The sequence below is a fragment of the Microtus pennsylvanicus genome, chromosome 3 (assembly GCF_037038515.1).
Source record: "Microtus pennsylvanicus isolate mMicPen1 chromosome 3, mMicPen1.hap1, whole genome shotgun sequence".
In the NCBI taxonomy this organism is placed as follows: domain Eukaryota; kingdom Metazoa; phylum Chordata; class Mammalia; order Rodentia; family Cricetidae; genus Microtus; species Microtus pennsylvanicus.
The window spans coordinates 44,133,837-44,148,834 of record NC_134581.1 but is presented as its reverse complement, the minus strand read 5'-3'; positions in this window follow the sequence as shown (position 1 = coordinate 44,148,834).

Here is a 14,998-nt window from a genome sequence, read left to right as displayed (position 1 = left end):
AGTTTTCTTTACTAATAAATACCAAAAATGGTAAGGGGAGATTGGGAGAGAAAAGTGAGAAGGGGAGGATGGGGGTAACTTGGGGAAACAGGATGATTGGGATATAGGAAGGTTGGATAGGAGAGCAGGGAAGCACAATTCTTAGTTAAGGGAGCCACCTTAGGGTTGGCAAGAGACTTGAAACTAGAGTGGCTCCCAGGAGCCCAAGGCGATGTCCCCAGTTAGTTCCTTCGGCAGCTGAGGATAGGGAACCTGAAATGACCCTATCCTATAACAATACTGACAAATATCTTGCATATCACCATAGAACCTTCATCTGGTGATGGATGGAGATAGAGACAGAGACCCACACTGGAGCACTGGACTGAGCTCCCAAGGTCCCAATGAAGAGCGGAAGGAGGGAGAAGATGAGCAAGGAAGACCACGAGGGGTGCACCCACCCACTGAGACAGTGGGGCTGATCTATTGGGAGCTCACCAAGGCCAGCTGGACTATGACTGAAAAAGCATGGGATAAAGCCGGACTCTCTGAACATGGCGAGCAATGAGGGCTGATGAGAAGCCAAGGACAATGGCACGGGGTTTTGATCCTACTTCATGTTCTGGCTTTGTGGGAGCCTAGCCGGTTTGGATGTTCACCTTCCTAGATATGGACGGAGGGGGAGGACCTTGGACTTTCCACAGGGCGGGGAACCCTGACTGCTCTTTGGACTGGAGAGGGAGGGGGAGAGGAGTTGGGGGAGGGGAAGAGAGGTGGGAGGAGGGGGAGGGAAATGGGAGGCTGGGAGGAGGCTGAAACTTTTTTTTTCTCAATAAAAAAAAAAGAAAGCAGCTTAAAAAAATACCAAAAATGTTTGGTGTTTAATTTTTGATATATATATATATATATGTGTGTGTGTGTGTGTGTGTGTGTGTGTGTGTATGCTATATTATAATACACACATACATTACCCTACATCACCACCCTTACCCTGGACTCTTCCATGCACACCCTCCCAAATTCATAATTAAATAATTATTTAATTATTATTGCTACACAAATTCATACACACCCACATTTTTATGCATATAGAAATACATGTATGGAAACAATTTATTATTCCTTGCATGTACATGTGTCCAAAGAAAACCACTTGGGTTTGGATATCCTACATGGAGCTCATTCTTCAGAAAATCATTGAGTCTTTGAAAAAGCAATTATATAATTTTCTGTTGCATTTATTTAGAGTGGGTGTGTACACGTGCCAGGTGTGTGGAGAGGAAGAGCTTCCAGGAGTCACTTCCCTCTTCCATGATGTGAATCCTTGTGATTGAATGCAAGTGTCAAGACTGATGGCAACTATCTTTTCCTGATGAGCCATCATACAGGCTCTGTAGTCATTTTTAGGTACATTATCGCCCTAGTTTGCTTACTGTTGCTATAATCAACACCATGACAAAATAAAATAGGTAATGATAGATTTTATTTGGCTCACAGTTTACAATCTATCATTGAGGATGATGCGGAAACAGAAGCAGAGACCATGGAGGAATCTCTACTGGTTTGCTTTGCATGGTTTTCTCAATTTGCTTTGCATGGTTTTCTCAGTGGCCTTCTTTACACAACCTATGAACCCTGTCCAGGGGTGGTCTTGTCCACAGTGGGCTGGTCCCTCCTGTTTCAATAACTAAGAAAATGCCCTCACAGACTTGCCTACATCCAATCACATTGAGGCAATTCCTAGACTGAGGTTCCCTCTTCCCAGATTATTCTAGTTCATTTCAAATTGAAAAAAAAAACTAGTTGTCACAGTCAAATATTTATTCTTTTTAGGACTATTTCTTTTTGATTTTGACTTTTCTTCAAAGTTCAGCTTAAAAGGAAAATCAAACCAACACACCAGTCAAAGGACATTCAGCACATGCTCTAAGCACGATTGATTCATTTTATAGTTTTATCCAGGCAAAAGAAAACACTCAAAATCATTTTTCTGTCATCAGACATTACTACCATTTAATCGAACAAAGCAACTCAATGAGCAATGATAGTTAAAATTTCAACTATCATATTAGAGGTTTAAAAACTTAATATAAAATAAAATCTGAAGGTAAGGAACATAGCTTTAGAGACATGTTACTTTATATGATGAAAACAAGATTTCAGCAATAGAGTTAATTCATGGACAGACATAGATCTGATTGTTGAAATTAAACAAGATTTCAGACTTCTTATGCTTTCTCCTAATTGTAATAAACCTCATTTCATATAAAAATCGAACCTATTATGGAATATAAATCCAATCTAAATCTGACTATCCTTTAGTATATATCACTATAATCATACAGAATAGTAGGTAATAGTGCTCTGTCTAATACAGCTTATTACTACAAGCAGTCAAACTTAACCACACAGGACACTGAACACAAAACGGTATTGATACAAACATAGGTACAGCATTAACCCAGGTCGCTAATGATAACTACATCACACAGATGTATTATGTGGCTTTCCTGAGGATAAATAAGAAATTAGAGGAGCATGCAATAGAGCTGTAGTACGGGGAAGTTCAATTGCATGCTATGAATAAGTACAAGTTGCCAAGAAAGAAATGGAAGCTTAGAATGAGAAAATGGCTTTCTTTGACTCTGCATGTGTTGACCTTTGGGTTCAGAACCAAAGGAAGATACACAGTGATTTCAGTGGAGTATATTTCATAGACTGCATTTCAAAGTCTCACTGAACATATTGTCAGAATTAGAATGCTTTGATATGCTTTGCGACATCACTTGGCTAAGAAGAGTCTCAAATGATTGCTTATTTGACATATATCAGGCATATTATCCAACATATGTTCAGCAGTAATAACAAAAGCCATGCAACCATTTCCATTTTATTCCAGTAATCATGTTGATTGAGTGTCATTTTCTCAGCATTATCAATTAGCTGTTCATTCTCTTCCCGGCAATTGATTTACAAGATCAATTCAAGAGATCCCAAAGTATCAAACAAAAATATTCTAGTTCAGAGGTAGTTGGAAAACTAAAAGCATAAAATTTGGAATTTGAAGAAGCCATATTGGTGAAGAAAATTTCTAGTCATGAGTACATTTAGTGATAGCAGGTGGTCAGAATGGAACTGTTTCTTATTGTCAATGCTCCATGTGGTGGCATAGGCAGAAATTATGGCCTATTGGAAACTGAGCTACAGACTTTTCAACTGTTCATTGCAATGAACAATGAGAGTGAAAATGAACTGAATTAATGTACCCTCCCTAAAAGAGCAACTGGATATTTGTTTCAGTTTATGGAGACTGCCTGCTACATGTTAAAGCATGTTGTAACTAGCAGACACTTGCTCTATGAGGTACTGTGCCATGTTCACAGTGCTTCACATTTTTTTCCTGAAAACAAGGTGTTCTGTTTCTCCAACTAAAATAATTAATGAGTATTCTTTCTATTAGAAAAAGACAATGTTTTGTTTTTGTTGTCTTTCTCATTTTAAATCTTCACGTAGGCGAATTATGAAGATAGATTTTTATTGGCTAAATATTTGTTCTCTGTTGTATAGAATTTTAGTTTGAGACGGTAGGACAAGCATTAGAACATGGAGGTCCTGAAGGCCAAGAACTTACTGGGATCTGCATCCTGCTTTCTGAGGCTGAGAACAAAGGGTCATTAATCACTAAGGCCCCTGACAACACGGAGGAGAGAAAGGAATAGCACCTACACAGGTGTAGGCCAGGTCAAGAGAATTATCAAATAAGGACAGAGCTTGGAACATATCCAGGCTTTGCCAAACATGGGAGTCTGTAACTTGAGACAACCCCTAACTAACTTTTCGACAATAGGAATTACTAATGAAGATTGCCGTCCGCATAAGCCAATCACATCTAACCTGACCTAACTTCCTTAGACACTCCTCCAAATAGGGCTTAAAAGAAGCCTCCACATCTTGCTCAGGGTTGTTGCCCTCTTGTCTTTGTGCAGGCTAGCCAGCCCCAGTATACTGGGATAACAAAAACGCTCTTTCTTGTTGCATACGCAGATGGTGGTCTTTTGTGAGGCTTCTCTGGGGATGCCAAGCATCTTCACTCCTATTACTTCAAATCATCCTGACATCTGCGAATGTTGTTACAGTTCACGTAGCCGAAACAAGGAACAGCCGAGGACTGCTTTATTCTCAGACTTAGCAGAGCTCCGGGTTACTGGAAAAGCCCAATGCCAGTTATTATAAGACTGCAAAGTTAAATGAGACATGTGTTCTTTCTCTCCAAGAAACTAATTCAGCTGCACAGACAGCATTATCAAGCACATGACTTGTGCATATCAGTGGTGTTCATTGTGATGAATCCTATTAAAATATACATATGGCAGGCATACATCATATCCATCTACCTCTTTTCTACCCTCTTCTCTACCACACCCTTCAAATCTGTAGGCATTACTATGCAACTTTCAAGTAGGCTTTTCTAGTTTTCACACAATGAACATAGAGCACTTATCTTTCCGTAGCTGGCTTATTTTGTTTAGTATGATATTGTCTGCTTTGATGAAGAGGATAGCCTACCTATTACACCTGTACTCTATTATATATACACACCGTATTTTCTTCATCCAGTCATCCGTCAGTGGGTACCTACCCTGGTTTCATATCTCACCTTTTGTGGCTAGTGCCAGTGCTCAGGATCAGACAAGTATCTTTATGCTGTGATGATTTCATGTCCTTTAGTTACACCCTGAGATGTTAGGCAAGTCCTTATGTGCTACATAGGAATCTGCATTTGCTTCTAGTGAAGTTGTCAGGTTCTTTTGTTCTAGGATAAGGATTACACTAGGGACATATAATTAGAAGTGGAAATAAAAATAAAGATAACCAGTTTATTAAGAAAAGGAAAGCACTCCCAAGAGAAGGGAGTGAACTAGTGAGCTAGCTAAAAGCTTATTTAAAAAAGAATGGGGAGCACTGAAGCTCCAGACCCTTAACTGCTCACTTACATAGCATGTGCTTGCTTTGCATTTGCACATTGTGTCTTTTCCCCCCATACATATAGTCCACTGGCTGAATTGCTTCCAATCGTTTTTGTTATTTACCCTATTTTACACGTTAGTCATGATTCTACACCCCACCCCCACTAGTCCTGTTTTACACTTCCTTGACTGCTGTGGGCTCAAAACTTTCTAAGGAGCAGATGGTTTTTGTTTTATTTTTATTTAAGAAGGTGACCTAGTAAGACCAACAGGGGAGACACCATCCACGGAACTTCATGCTGGTGTCTTCTTTTATTTATTTATTTATTTATTTATTTATTTATTTATTTATTTATTAAAGATTTCTGTCTCTTCCCCGCCACCGCCTCCCATTTCCCTCCGCCTCCTCCATTCAAGTCCCCCTCCCTCGTCAGCCCAAAGAGCAATCAGGGTTCCCTGCCCCATGGGAAGTCCAAGGACCACCCACCTCCATCCAGGTTTAGTAAGGAGAGCATCCAAACTGCCTAGGCTCCCCCAAAGCCAGTACGTGCAGTAGGATCAAAAACCCATTGCCATTGTTCTTGAGTTCTCAGTAGTCCTCATTTTCTGCTATGTTCAGCGAGTCCGGTTTTATCCCAGGCTTTTTCAGACCCAGAGCAGATGCTATGAGACACTATTCCTGGGAAGACATAAACAAACTTCTACTCACCCTGGACAAGGAAGTGATGATAGACCAAAGTACAAATACCATCAAAGTCCAATATGCTGAACCAGTGAGTTTTATTGGGGTTGTTTACAACAATACTGGTGATGGATTTCTCACGGGTGCGGAATCTCTCAAAGACAATACTAACATTATCAATGTGTTTCTCACCTTTGATGGTGGCTTACAAAGCTGGAAACCTGGAGCCCACTGCACAACGTGAAGGCAGCACAATAGGTTGGGAAGTATTTTATTTTCGGTGGCTTAGTTGATCTGTATCTCTTCTAAACAGGCTGGCTGAATCTTATTTTTTATAGGTAGTTTGTCTAGCTTCTGCTGCTTCCATGCAGCAGGCCTGATCTGGGAGTTATAGCAGGCTTTACTGTTTATATATTCTTGGGAAATGAGGGGCCTAATGAGTCTGGTCAGTTTCAGAGTCTTCCTGAAACAGCTTTGAGTTGTTCACTTCCTGTCTTAACTAGTTTTCCTACAGGTCGGAGTGTTACATCTCCTCTTAGAATACCGCTGTGTTATCTCCTTGTTATTGTCGTATTTTAAAATATCCTAGGCTGGATGGTGGTGGCATACACCTTTAATCCTAACACTTGGGAGGCAGAGGCAGTCGGATATCTAATGAATTCAAGACCAATCTGGTCTGCAAGAACTAGTTCCTAAGCAGGCTCCAAAGTTACGGAGAAACCCTGTTTGGAAAAATAAAACAAAACAAAAAATCCTGTTGTTTCATTTTTTTTTAATACCTTGTGTCTTAAGTTTCCTTCAAAGATGGAGGTGTTAACCTCAGAGGAAATTGCTGCACAACAGAAAGATTATGAACAATTTATTTTGTTTAAAACTTTTTCTTGCTATAAGGATAGTTCTAGCCTAAGAGGGGCTACAAATAAGGCTCTCTTTGTTCTTTCTCTAGTGCCTGCAAAGGAGGCTTTGGATCTTTTGTAGTAGGAGTTGGATAGAATCCCTGTATCATGAGTTCTGTTTGTTAATATCTTAGAAGACACAAGTAAAATATTAAAACACAGTTTTAAGCAAGAGTAACTTAGTGTGTCATCCAATGACCCTAGGAAGGACAAGAGTTAAGAAAGCCACACCAAGATCGTAACAGGAGTACTTTCTTTTCTTTTTTTTTTTTTGTTTTTTTTGTTGTTGTTGTTGTTTTTGTTTTTTGAGACAGGGTTTCTCTGTGGCTTTGGAGCCTGTCCTGGAACTAGCTCTTGTAGACCAGGCTGGTCTCAAACTCACAGAGATCTGCCTGCCTCTGCCTCCCAAGTGCTGGGATTAAAGGCGTGAGCCACCACCGCCCTGCCAGGAGTACTTTCTTGTGTAGTTTATTTGCTTTTGGTTGTTAAAAAAATTACTCATGGTTAAGTACTAAAAATGTAACGAGTTCCAAATGAATGCTTTTTCAGGAGCAAGACAATGATGGGATAGATATGAAAGAGGGAATAGAGAGTTTGTAGCCAATAGTTTCAAATGAAAAACAATGAAGAAAACCAAAATATAAAGCAAAATTACAGCTATTGAGGACTTTAGAGGTGAAGAGTGTCAACTTGACACAAACTAGGAGCACCTGCAAGAAAATTTCAATTGAGGGACTGTCTAGATCAAGTGGGCCTGTAGACACATCTGTGAGGGAGTGTGCTGTTTATTAATGTAAGGGGGCCCATCCAATTGTGGGCAGCATCATTGCCTTGGCTGGGCCCCCAACCACAAAACAGTGAAGAAGGCTAGGAGGAGGCATCTAGGGAAAGAGGCTGAATTATTTTCTCTTCTTTTGACTACAGAATGTGACATGACTAACTACTTGAGTTCCTGGCATTGACTTCTCTGCACTAATGAAACTAGATTGATAAATCAAATAAGGCCTGTCCTGCCCTAAATTGCCTTTGATTGAACTACTTTATCGTAGCAATAGAAATGAAACTGAGACAGAACTTAACTTGGTCCTATAGCTGGGATAGCTAGGCTTGTCATACCTGGTATGCCAGTAGCCCAGATCCAAGATTTAATGTGATATCTGAATCACATTTATTAAAATGGTGTTTCTATTTGTTTTGTTCTAACTCTGCTTTTATTTATTTTATATTATTATTACCAATCGTTTTACTCTTTGATTATACTTCTCTATTGGGTGATTAAAATTGTGTACATGATGAAGATTTAAACTTTCTTATTTATAATTATCAGTTGAAGGGCCTCAGGAGTTATTTGTAGGGGCATGGGAGGAGTACCCCAATCATGGCTTCTACCATTATTTTGCTGTCTATTAGATGGATCATGGTCTTGCTGACCTTTCCTTGCAAAATTTCTGAATATTTTCCCCTATATTTACCATTGTCTTCACAGAATGTACACTGGTTGGAATCCAACTTTTGAATATCCACAGGCTCTCTGATGAAGAGAATGGGTGACTTAACACAGATTAGGACACTCTGAAAGGTATTCCATCATTCCCGGGGACATAGGTGACCTGAAAGAAAGGCCAGGTGGTGAGTGTCCTTTAATTCTTGTATATTCATTGGTTTTAGCCTCCAAATTAGATTGTTGACTATCCAGAAGGTCATTACACCGCATGAAAGAAAAGCTAGGGTGTAGGGGACACCTAATTGCCTTCTGTCCTTCACAAAGCAGATATAGCTGGAGATCATCATAAGGCTTGAACATGAAAGTACTGGTCTTTTTCTCTAAAATTTAGCTAACTGTTTGGTTACATTATTATATTAAGTATTTACAATCATGCTACAATTATTAGACAATAGTTTTATCTAAGCTTAAATTTATCTACATAACATTTTCACATATTATACATCTTAAAACTCGTAGTTTTGTTAGTATTAGTTTTTTGTGTATATGTTTTCCTAGCATTTCTCTACTCATATTTTTAACTATATTAATTCATTTATTTACTTTTTTACTAATTAGTTTTAACATTGCTGGGATGAAAACCATGATATGCACATGTCTAATAAGCATTTTGTCATTAAGTTATACCATGGCCTGTTTCTAGATATTTCTATGCTAGTATGTAGTATTAATATAGCATATTATTTCTAAAACAATTTTAATTTTTTATCAAAGCAGTATTTCAATGTCTATTTTTCTATTATTTTTATTATTATAAGACTTTTTATTGTATTATAATTTCAAAAAATTTAAAAAATCTTTGGTGTAATACTTTTTTGATATTTCTTGCATTCCTTTCATTTCTTCTTTTTCTTCTGTCAAAACACTGGATTCAGGCTCTGTTTTCTAGATCTGTTCATTTGCCACAAATTTCAAGATGTCGTCATTTTTTCCACTATATAGTACTCCACTGTATAAATTGACCACATCTTCTTTATCTCTTCTTTATTCAAGGGGCATTTATGTGGTTTCCACTTTCTGGCTGTGGCAAATAATGCTGCTATGAACATAGTTGAGAGCATGGTTTTTTTTTTTTTGGTATGATTGAGCACTCTTTGGGTTTATACCCAAAAGTGGTATTGCTCAGTCATGAGGTAGGTTGTTACCTAATTTTCTGAGAAATTGCCATACTGATTTCCAAAGTAACTGTACTAGTTTGCACTCCCACTAGCAATGCAGGAGTGTTCCCTTTACTTCCAACCTCTCCAGCATGAGTTGTCATCAGTGTTTTTAATCTTGGCCATTCTTATAGGTGTAAGATGGAATCTCAGAGTTGTTTTGATTTGTATTTCCCTGATGGCTAAGGATGTCAAGAATTTCTTTAAGTGTGTTTCAGCTGTTTTAGATTCATCTGTTTAGGTCTGTACCCTATTTTTATTAGATTATTTGTTCTTTTGAAAGACAAATATAATATGTACTCACTCATAAGTGACTTTTAGACATAAAGCAAAGAAAAAACAGCCTATAATTCACAATCCCAGAGAACCTGGTCAACAAAGAGGACCCTAAGAGAGACATACATGGATCTAATCTACATGGGAAGTAGAAAAGGACAAGATCTCCCCAGTAAATTGGGAGTGTGGGGAACATGGAAGATGGTTAAAGGGGATGGTAGAGGAAGGAAGGGGAGCAGAGAAAAATATATATCTCATTAAAAACAAACAAACAAACAAAAAAACACTGGATTCATTTTTTTGGTTACTGCCTGAACTCACAAAATATTTGCAATAATTATGAAGGTATATAGATTATATTTAATTTTTTTATTTCTTATTTTTTCCATTAATATAATTACTTGGATACAAAATATATTTCTCAACAGAATAGCAAGTTAAGTTTTATTTTAACATCCTTTCAGTCTTCTGATATTTGTTGGTTTGAGCTGTAATTTTTCTCATTCTGCTAGTGGCAACCTTTAGTTGACATTATGCAACTTTATTAAAAATTTACAATTGTATTCAATGTAGTAACTAGAGTAATTTCATTTTTTCTATTTTTAATTTAAATGTTGTCAGCTAACTCTTTCCTTACTTTTATCATTCTTGACTTTCTTTCTAAATTTATGTTGATGATGAATTATTGGTCTAGCTAAGAGTATTAGTAAGAATTTGTTTATTTGAGAAAAAGAATTTATTTTTTTGAGTAACAATTAGATATGTAGTTTGCCATTATTTGGATAATTGTTATATATTTCTTTTATTTAACTTGCTGAAACATTTTGGTGTTGTTTAGAATGGCGATGTACCAGATAAATATTAATTCTTCCAACTTCCTTCAAAAATTGACAAAGTACTCATGCTGCCTTATTGACCCTTGCAATTTTCTCTAGAATATGGATGCTTTAAGTCAGCTGAATGCTCTACTCTGTAGCTTCGTGCTTGATGAAAAACCACCAGACAGTAAAAATGCTGCTGCTAAGCACAAACCCGCCTCTGAGTAACTCTACCCAGTGCTGCTACCTCCCAGTGGCAAATGAAAGCTTATTTGTTCAAGTCACAGTGCTTTGAATTTTTATATACCTAGTACTGTAAATATTTCTATCACAACCAAGAGTATTGCCAATCCAATGTTATATTAGAGTGGACCCTCTATTAGTGGAATATATATATATATATATATATATATATATATATATATATATATGAATTCTTCTAATTAGTATGACGTCAAAACTAACACTTTCTGTCCCTTTCAACATGAGATCTGCCTTTTCTTTTCCTTGCATCAATCTATTTCCATGCCCAGCTCTGAAAACAATCAATGACAATACCTCATGAATCCTTGTTTCAAATGATCTAGAAGGAAGTTACCCAGTTCTAGAGTCTATATTAGTTAACAAATACACAGGATGGAGGGTGCCCTTGACATTTGCAATAATCTTGACTATTCTGAATAAACAGAATGGTTGGTAATGTTATGTAACATTTATTATCCTAGGTTACTACTGCTCACAAAGTTAGGCTACAAAACAGAGTGAATTAATTTTATAAGCACAAAAATTCCTTAAGATCTGCAAATACTTATTACTCAGTTTGTATGTTTATGGAGTTTTGGCTCCTAATCAATAAATCTCATGCTGATACAGACATGTGCCATATTAAACAATTTGGCCAGTGATCAAGCATATATAAGATAGTATTACTGTAAGATTATACCTCCTAATGATGTCATCACAGTTCCTGTAACATCACTCTATGATTTTTGAGCCACTTTAAAATTTTCCAGTGATGCATTTTCACAGTGTTTATCTGTTATTAAGCAACCCATGAATGTATTTCCATTTCATTCAGCAAAATTTCACTAGGTTTGACCTATAACACCTGTCAATATTTATTCTAACAGCAATATTTTGGAGGATGAATGTTAAGTTTATCCCATTACTAATTTACTTAAATTGAAATTTATGTATTCCATAATGTATTGACAATAGCAAGCTAAATCTGTAAATCTGCAAGCCTGGTTTAAAACCTGCAAGTCATGAACCCATTCTGATTGTGAGAGCTTGTCAGGTAAGTTTCTTCCTCCTTTTCCCATTTCTTCTCCATAACTCTGTATCCTCTTCTTGTGGCCATCAACATGCCCACAGATTTAGGTCTGACCAATGACCTTCTAATTTGCTTTGTGCAAGAACCACCTGAAACTGGCGGACACACCTTTCTTCCACCTCTTGCCTCCTCTGAACCCACAAGTCTAGCTTCGGGCCTACAGTTTTGGAGCCGTCTTTGCCTGGTTCAGTTGAATAGCTTATCTAAGCCTTTATCTGGCCAAGATAGGTGGCTCAGCTCTTGCAATGATACAATATAAGGAAGCCCAGATTGTCATATTAGGCATATCACCAAACAAACTAGTTCATATGCCAAGGACAACAAGCAAAACAAAAACAACATAAATGGTAAAGCCGTGTACCTCTGATTAAGCTGATTCGTCCTATAGAAATGTCTGAGAACTAGGTAGTTAAACCCCAGGGCACAGAATTTAAAGGAATAGTCTAAAATTTTATAAAATAATTCAAATAATTTGGATAAAATATAAAAAGCATTTTTTTTCAGCCCTGAGAAGACAGCAGTAAAAACTTGAATGGTGCTCAAAAAAATAAAAGTACACCACTGAGTGAAATGAAGAAGTTAATTCATACTTGAAAATTGAATTCAATGAAAAGATAGAAACATTGGAGCCAAGACAAGCTGAAGTGAAGGCGGAACTGAAAAACAAATTATCCTGACTAAGAACCTCAAGGGAAAATTTTACAACTCAAATGAATCAAACAGAAGACAGACAATCAAAATTTGAAGATAAAAACAGAAGACAGATTAAGTAAACAAAGAATATGAATTTTTTAAAAGAAGACAAAAGGAACATCCATAAAATATGGAACAGCATCAAGAAACCAGCTCTTTGAATTATAGGCATAGATGAGATTAAATGAGATGAGGCATGTTCAAGGTGGTGTGGCCTTAGACTACAATTTGTTCTTTTTTGTTCCCTTCCTCATGATTAAAGGTGAGAACAATACTTGTCTATAGGTATAGTCATAAGGAATTAAAAAATAGTTTGGCACAATGTCCTTTTAGAAAAACACCATTAAATTTCTTCATAGGGCCTACGACCCCTTCAGCCGTGGTACTTTGACAAGGTTTTCATTAAAAGAAATAATTTTTCTCCTGCTGAGCAACCTCAATTACAATCACAATGCTATTAATTCTTAATTAATTCTTCTAATGCCTTTATTTATTTTCAGATATTGTCCTTCCATATGTATCCTCTCCATGACTTTTGTCAAGAAGGGATGAATTTTTGTCAAAGACATTTTCTAAATCTATTGAAATGATGAAATGATCCAAGGATTTTGTTAAGACTTTTCATACTTATGTTTATAAAGAAATTGTTCTACAGTTTACTATCTCCTTTCTGTTGTTTCTTTATTGAGTTTGATATCAGAACTTCATAAGTAGAGTTTATTTCCTTTACTATTTTCTGACAAAAAGAAAAAAAATGAGAAGTATTGCTTTTCCTTCTTTCACATTCTGGTAGAGTTCTGTGGTGAATTCGTTTGGACCTGGGCTCATTATTCATTTCTTTAGTTACCCTAGCATCATTAATTTTTCACTTGTGGCTTCTTTGCTGTGTTTATACATTTTTTCAGACCAAAGCCTTCAGTATTTTCCATGAATTTGGCTTAGTGGTAGCAAATTCCTTTAGTCTGTTTTTATCATGAGGAATTAATTTATTCTTAAATTATAACAGACTTGATGGGTATCATGGCTTGTGCTGGTAGTTGTGATCTTGAAGAATTTGAAATACATCTTTCTAAGCCCATTAAGTTTTATATATTTTGGTTGAGTTATCAGATATTATTCTGATTGCCCTGCCTGCATTTGTGACTTTTTTCTCTTTGTTTTTCTTTTAATTTTTTTATTCATTTTACATACCAACCCAAAGTTACCCTTCCTCCTGCTTCTCCCCTCCCCACCCTAGTCCACTCCTCAGAAAGGGTAAGGCCTCCCACAGGGAGTCAACAAAGGCACATTGAGTTCAGATAGGACCAAGCCCTTCCCCCTGAATCAAGATTGAGCAAGGCACCCCACCATAAGGAATGGGTTTCTAACAGCCACCTCATGTACCAGGGATAGATCCTGATCCCACTGCCAACAAAACAGGCTACACAGCTGTCACTCACAAGCAGAGGACCTAGATAGGTCCCATGCCAGCTCTCCAGCTGTTGGTCTAGAGTCCATGAGCTCCCAGAAGCTTGACTCAGCTGTCTCTGTGGATTTCCCCTTCATGATCTTGATCCACCTTGCTCATATAATGCCTCCTACCTCTCTTAGAAGGTATCCTGGAGCTCTGCCTGGTGCTTGGCTGTGGTTCTCTGCATCTGCCTCCATCAGTAACTGGGTTTAAGTTTTATGAGGATAGCTAGGCTAGTCACTAATCTGATTACAGGGGAAGGCCAGTTTAGGCACTCTCTTAGCTGGGGTCATCCTTATGGGTTCCTGGGAATTTCCTTAGTACCAAGTTTCTCCCTAACCTGATAATGACTCTTTCTATCAAGGTATTTCTTTCAGTGTGAATTTATGCCTAGTGATTTGTATCCTATATTATGTGCCTGTTGATCTCTGTGAAGAATTTTATTTTATTTTATTTTGTGTGTGTGTGGGGGGGTTAAAGTCAAGACAGAGTTTCTCTGTGTAACTTTAGGCTTCTCCTGGCACTCACTTTACAGACCAGGCTGCCCTCAAACTCACAGAGATCTGTCTGTCTCTGTCTCCCAATACTGGGATTAAAGATATGTACCATCCCCGCCTGGCTCAACTAACCTTATACATGAACTGAATTTGTAAAGTTCATCGCTATGTAGAGATACTTTTCTCAGTTGAGGCAATTGGGAGGGCCTTAGTCCTGCCTCAGTGAGTTACTGGGACAGACTTAGTTGACTTATCAGGGGAAGCCTTACTCTCTCTGAGGAGCAAAAGGGGAGGAATGAGGGTAGGTTGGGGGAGCAGGAAGAGATGAGGGAGGGGGAATTGAGATTGATATGTAAGAGAATTATTATTATTATTATAGTCTGGAAAAAGATACTTCTTCAATTGTTTTCCCACTTTTCCCCTCTCCCAACTTGGCCATCCCATTGCTTCACATTCAATACTTTTTCTTTGTTCTTTGTTCTCAATGTTTTGTCTATAACATGATATGGTAAGTTTATATTCTGGTCCTATTTGGTATTCTGTATGTTCATTGTAGCTGAATAGACATCTCTTTCTCTATATTTTGCAAATTTGATTTATGATATAACATAATATTTTCTTGGCCTTTAGCTTGAAATTCTTCTCCTTCTATGCCTATTACCATAAATTTGGTCTTTTCATAGTGTTCAATGCTTTCAGATGTTCAATTCATATATATTGTTAAACTTATAATTTATTTTGACTGA